The 6,939-nt window shown below is 38.4% G+C and overlaps 1 pseudogene; it reads right to left on the reverse strand.

The window, feature by feature from the left end:
• Positions 1-32: 32 nt before the first annotated feature.
• Positions 33-763, reverse strand: LOC105496937 (mRNA turnover protein 4 homolog pseudogene; annotated as a pseudogene).
• Positions 764-6,939: the final 6,176 nt, after the last annotated feature.

Below are 6,939 nucleotides of genomic sequence, written 5' to 3' on the forward strand. Positions count from 1 at the left end.
AGGTTTCAGGAGACCTTCAGTCCTGAGTCCCTTTCAGTCATCGTCTTCTGAGTCTGACTTTTCTGCGGACTCGGATGCGCTCTCTGGCAAGTCGTCTCCCATGTGCTGGAACCTTCCCAACTGTGAATCCCACATGTGTTTGATGGTCACCTTGAATTCAGCCATCTCGTACCCAAAAAGCTTCAGGACGCGAGCCTGCTCTGGGGTCAGCACGTCGCCCTCCTTGCATACCTCGTAGTCAGATAGCAGAGTCACCACACCTCTCTTGAGGGTGGTGGGCAGGCCCAGCTGCCTGAGCTGTGACTGCATGGAGTGGGGGAACTGCTCCAGAGGCCCTGGGTCCAGGCTCACAGTGAAAGCTGCTTTGTTACCAGCTCGGGTGTTGTCCATTTCTGTGTATTTTGTGAACCACTCATTCACCTCCTCCTTTGTGCGGTTGGTGAACAGGAAACCCATCTCACCCCTCAACCTTTTGCTGACCTGGTACAGGTTGTCTTTGTACTCACCAGATGAGCTCCGACCGAAGGCCACCATCATCGCCTTGTTTTTGCCGAAGAACATCCGGCTGTGCTTCCAGGCGTTCTGGATGTCCTTCAGCTTGCTGTTCCTCATGTTGGCCACAGAGAAGATGAAAAGGTACTTGTAGGTGTCCACACATTTCCGAAGCTCTTCCATCAGGTTTTGTTTCAATTCCAAGCCTTTATTGGCAGTTTTGGTTAAGGAGACTTTCTTGTCGCGCTTGGATTTGGGCATCGCGCTGAATCCATGTTATTGTAGTTTTGACTTGCATTTCCCTGATGATTAGTGATGTTGAGTATTCTTAATATACCCAATGGCCATTTGTATATTTTGAGAACTGTCTACTCATATCTTTTAGTCATATTTAAATTTGATTATTTGTTATTTTGCTATTGAGTTGTTTGCCATTAATGGCAAAAACCACAATTACTTTGGCACCAACCTATTATTTTATCTTGACATAATCTCATTTGTTTATTTTTGCATTTTTGCCTATGCTTTTGAGGTCTTACTTAAAATGTATTTGCCCAGAACAATGTTTTGAAGCAGTTGGATAAAAAACAAGACTCAACTATATACTGCATATAAGAAACTCACTTCATCTATAAAGACATACGTGGACGTAAAGTAAAGAGATGGAAAAAGATATTCCATGCAAATCGAAACCAAAAAGAGCAGGATTATCTATACTTATATCAGATAAAATAGACTTCAAGTCATAGAATATAAAAAGAGACAAAGTAGGTCAATTTATAATGATAAGGGGGTCAATTCAGCAAGAAGACATAACAATTGTAAATTTACATGCATTCAACACTGGAGCACCCAAATATATAAAGCAAACTTTAATAGATCTAAAGGGGCAGATAGATTGCAATACAATAATAGCAGGGGACGTTTAATAATGAACAATTTTGGAATATTGGCACTATTTCTTCTTTAAATGTCTGATTGAATTACCAGGGAAACCACCCACATCTGGGTTTTCTTTATGAGAAATTTTTAATTATATATTCAATTTCTTTAGTTGTTATAGATCTATTCAGATTTTCTGTTTCTTTTAAAGTCTGTGTTGGTAATTTCTGTCTTTCTGGGAATTTGTCCATTTCATCTAAGTCTTCTAATTTATTGGATTATTTGTTTACAATATTTCTTTATAATCCTCTTAATGTCTGTACGTTCATTGCTGATGTCCCCTCTTGTATTCCTGATTTTGGTGATGTGTATCTTCTCTCTTTTGTTTTGGTCAGTTTAGCCAAAGATTTCTCAAGTTTTGTTGATCTTTTCAAAGAACAATTTTTTTTGTTTCATTGATTTTCCCAGTTGTTTTTCTGTTTTATATTTTATTTATGCCTGCTCTAATTTTATTTATGTCTGCTCCATATCTTTGTCATGGGTTTATTTTGCTCTTCTTTTTCTGGATTCTGAAGGTGAAATATTAGATTACTGATTTAAGAGCTTCTTTTGTAATACAGATATTTAAAGCTATGTATTTTATCCTAAGCACTAAGTTAGCTACATCCCATAAATTTTATATGTTGTGTTTTCATTTTCATTCAGTTCAAAATACTTTCTAATCTTCTTTGTGATTTCTTCTTTGATCCATGGACTATTTGGCTATATGTAGTTTAATTTCCAAGTATATCGGATTTTGCAAATGCCTTTCTATTGATTTATAATTTAATTTCCTTGTGGTCAGAGAATATACTCAGCATGATTTCAATCCTTTTAAGTTGTTGAGACTTATATAGGTATAGCATATAGTCTACCCTGGGGAATAGTTCATGTGCACCTTTGAAAGGATGTGAATTTTACTGTGGTTGGATGCAGTCTTCTGTAGATATCAGTTACTCAAATTGATTAATAGTGTTCTTCAAGTTGTTTTAATACTTACAGATTAACCATCTAGCAGTTCTATTAATTTTTTAGTTTCTAACTATTATTGTAAAATTGTCTGTTTTATTCAATTCTGTCACCTTTGTTTTAAGTATTTTTAGGGCTTTGTTGTTAGATAAAAACATGTTTATAATATTTACATCTTTCTATAAATTGTCAATTTTTGCCTGGTGTGGTGGCTTACGTCTGTAATCCCAGCCCTTTGGGAGGCCAAGGCGGGCGGATCACCTGAGGTCAGGCATTTGAGATCAGCCTGGACAACATAGAAAAATTAGCTGGGTGTGGTGGCACGTGCCTGTAGTCCCAAACTACTCAAGAGGCTGAGTCAGGAGGATCGCTTGAACCCAGGAGGTGGAGGTTGCAGTGAGCTGAGATTACACCACTGCACTCCAGCCTGAGCAAAGAGTGAGATTCTGTCTCAAAACAAATTGTCAATTTTATCAAGACAAAATATGTCTCTGTCTCGTAACAATTTTTGTTTTAAAGCCTATTCTGTGTGGTATTAAAATAGCAATTTCAGCTCTCTTATGGTTACTGTTTGCATGGTGTATATTTTTCCATCCACTTACTTTCAACCTGTTTGTGGCTTTAAATCTAAAGTGTATCTCTTGTAGGCAGGAAATAGTTGCATCCTGTATTTCACTTATTCAATCTGACAATCTATGTTTACATTGGGTTCCTTAATTTACTTATTTAATGTAACTTTATGTAGTTGGATTTATGTCTGCTATCTGGCTATTTTTTCCATACATGTCTCATGCCTTCATTAATCTTATCCTTTTTCTTCACTACCTATTTTTGTTGAATAGATATTTTCTAATATACCATTTTAATTCCTTTGTAGTTGTTTTTTAATATATTTTGAGTTGTTTTCTTAGGGTTGTTGTTGGGATTATAATTTGCATCTTAAAATAATCTACTTTGAATTAATCCTAATTTCACTCTGGTAGTATATACAAACTGCTCCACAATAGCTCCCTTCCATCTCTTCTCAATACTACTGCTTTTATGCAAATTATATCTTTATATGTTGTTTGTTTTTTTACACAGAGTTCACTCTTGCTACCCAGGCTGGAGTGTAATGGCACAATCTCGGCTCACTGCAACCTCCACCTCCAGGGTTCAAACAATTCCCGTGCCTCAGCCTCCCAAGTAGCTGGGATTACAGGTGCCCGTCACCAAGCCCAGCTAATTTTTTGTATTTTTAGTAGAGACAAGGTTTCACCATGTTGGCCAGTCTGGTCTCGAGCTCCTGACCTCAAGTGGTCCACCTGCCTTGGCCTCCCAAAGTGCTGGGATTACAGGCATGAGTCACCCCACCTGGCCATCTTTATATGTTATATGCCCAACAATACAGTTTTAAATTCTTTTACACAATTTAATTATTTTATTCAATGTTTTAAAAACTAAGAGAAGATTTAAATATATATTTATTCTGTCTATTATATTTACTTATGGAATTACTTTACCTGTGTTCTTTGTTTCTTCATAACATATTCAAATTACCATCTGGTTTTATGTATTTTCAGCCCGAAAACTTCTTTTGGAATTTCTTGTAAGGCAGGTCTGATGGCAATGAATTTTCTCAGTCTTTGTTTAACTAGGAAAGTTTTTATTTCATTTTCCTTTTTGAAAGATATAATTCTTGGTGGACAGTTTTTTTCTGTTTTTTTTTTTTGTTTTTTTTTTTTTTTTTTTTTTTTTTTTTTTTTTTTTTGAGACGGAGTCTCGCTCTGTCACCCAGGCTGGAGTGCAGTGGCCAGATCTCAGCTCACTGCAAGCTCCGCCTCCCGGGTTCCCGCCATTCTCCTGCCTCAGCCTCCCGAGTAGCTGGGACCACAGGCGCCGCCACCTCGCCCAGCTAATTTTTTGTGTTTTTAGTAGAGACGGGGTTTCGCCGTGTTAGCCAGGATGGTCTCGATCTCCTGACCTTGTGATCCGCCCGTCTCGGCCTCCCAAAGTGCTGGGATTACAGGCTTGAGCCACCGCGCCCGGCCTAGTTTTTTTTCTTTCAACACTTTGAACATCATCCCACTGCCTTCTGGCTCCATGGTGTCTAATGGGAGGTCAGCTGCTATTCTTATTAGGATATTTTTGTGAGTCATTTTGTATTGTTGCTTTCAAGATTGTCTGTTTTTCAACAGTTTTTTTGTGGTGAATCTAGGTGTGGACTTCTTTTAGTTTCACTACTTGGAGTTTGTTGAGCTTCTTGAAAGTGTAAATTAATGTTTTTGCCATATTTTGGGAGTTTTCATCCATTATTCCTTTGAATATTTTTTTCTGTTCCTTTTTTTCTCTCCTCTCTTTCCATTGCTCCCATTATGCATATGTTAGTGTGCTTAACGGGTGTATTAGGGTTCTCCAGAGGGACAGAACTAATAGGATATATGTATATATGAAAAGAAGTTTAATGGAGAGAATTAGCTCACATGATCACAAGGCAAATTCCCATGATAGGTTGTCTGCAAGCTGAGGAAAAAAGAAGCCACTAGTGGCTCAGTCCAAGTCCAAAAGCCTCAAAAGTAGGGAAGCCAACAATGCAGCCTTCAGTCTATGGCCAAAGGCCCAAGAGGCCCCAGCAAACCAATAGTCCAAAGGCTGAAGAACCTAAAGTCTCATGACTAAGGACAGGAGGAACAGAAGGAAGCATCCAGCATGGAAGAAAGATAAGCCAGAAGACTCAGCTTATCCCACCTTCTTCTGCCTGCTTTGTTCTAGCCATGCTGGCTAGCTGAGTGGATGGTGCCCACCCACACTGAGAGTGGGTCTTCCTCTCCCAGTCCACTGACTCAAATATCAATCTCCTCTGGCAGCACACCCACAGACACATCCAGAAACAATACTTTACCAGCTGTTTAGGCATCCTTCAGTCCAATAAAGTTGACACCTAATATTAACCATCACAAAAGTGTACTAAATTTCTCTAAGTCTCTGTTCATTCTTCTTTGTTCTTTTTTCTCTGTGTTCTTTAGGTTGCATATCCCTATTAATCTGTCTCCAAGTTCACTGATTATTTCCTCTTTCAGCTCAAACCTGCTGCTGTGCCACTCTAGTGAATTTCTTTATTCAGTTATTTGACTTTTCAATTCCAGAATTTCTATTCGGCTCTTTTTTCCAATTTCCATCTCTTTATTGATAGTCTCTGTTTTATGAGTCATTGTAGTAATACTTCCCCTTAACTTTTTTTTTTTTTTTTACGGAGTCTCACTCTGTCACCAGACTGGAGTGCAGTGGTGCAATTCCCTTAACTTTTAAAGCATGGCTTCCTTTACTTCTCTGAACATATTTATAAAAACATGCTTGAAGTCTTTTTTAACTAAGTTCAACTTACGGTCTCCTTTAGAGACAGTTTCTGTTCGTAGATTTTTATTTCTATGTATGGGCCACACTTTCTTATTTCTTTGCATGTCTCATAAATTTTTGTTGACAACTGAATATATTTTAGATAAAATATTGTAGCAACTATCGATTATGTTCTTCTCCCCACCCCTCCCAGTGATTGCTGTTGCTTCTGGGGGATTTTGTTGTTAATGTTATTTTTTGTTTGTATATTTAGTGATTTGCCTGGACGAAATATACAGTACCTGTCTTCCCTCCAATGTGGAACCACTGAATTGTCTAATCTGTTGTTTTTCTTAATTGTTTTTATTTTTAAGTTTGGCTTCTGCTATGGTCTGCATATTTGTGTGCCCCCAAAATTTATATGCTGAAATCTAACCCCCAAGATGATAGTATTAAGAGATGAGGACATTGAGTTAATTAGGTCATGAGGGCTTCATCCTCATGAGTGAGATTGGTGCTTTTATAAAAGAGGCTTACAGGAGCCCTTTTGCCTTCCTGCCATGTGAGGACACTGTGAAAGGACACAGTGAGAAGGTGCCATTTTTGAAGCAGAGAGTGAGCCCTTACCAGACTTCAAATCCGCTAGTCACTTGATCTTGGATTTCCCAGCCTCTGAAACTGTGAACAATAAACTTCTGTTGTTGGTAAATTACTCAGTCTGTGGCATTTTTGTTATGCATTTTGTTTTACGGCATTTTTGTCACAGTTGCCCAAATGGACTAAGACAGCTTCCTAGGAGTCATCCCTAGATCAGCATTGCTTAGTGGCCAACAAATATTGGTCAATGTTAAACGGGTTGTACTTGAAGACCTTGAGCGAATAAAGCTTCCACTTTTTGCTGAGATGATTTTGGGGTTGGGGCATGCATTCAAAGTTAATCCAGTTAATTGAGCTTCTTTGGCTTTTACTTTCTGCTTATGCGGAGCCTCCCCATCATCTGGGTGTGAGTAGATAACTAGGGCCCTCTCTGGTCTTTGCTTAGTGTGTTCTTAGCCCTGCACATGCACACAGACTTCCAGATTTCTCAAGAATATGACAGCCTTTTCAAAAACCTTCTAAAGTTATCTCATTCCCCAGATCTCCACTTAACATTTTTGGTTGGTCTCTAGTTTGCTCAACCAGTATCATAGCCTCAGACAGTTATGGCATTAGCCTTTCATTTTTTGACACTGGTCACTATTG

This window comes from Macaca nemestrina, chromosome X, assembly GCF_043159975.1.
Source record: "Macaca nemestrina isolate mMacNem1 chromosome X, mMacNem.hap1, whole genome shotgun sequence".
NCBI classification, from domain to species: Eukaryota; Metazoa; Chordata; class Mammalia; order Primates; family Cercopithecidae; genus Macaca; species Macaca nemestrina.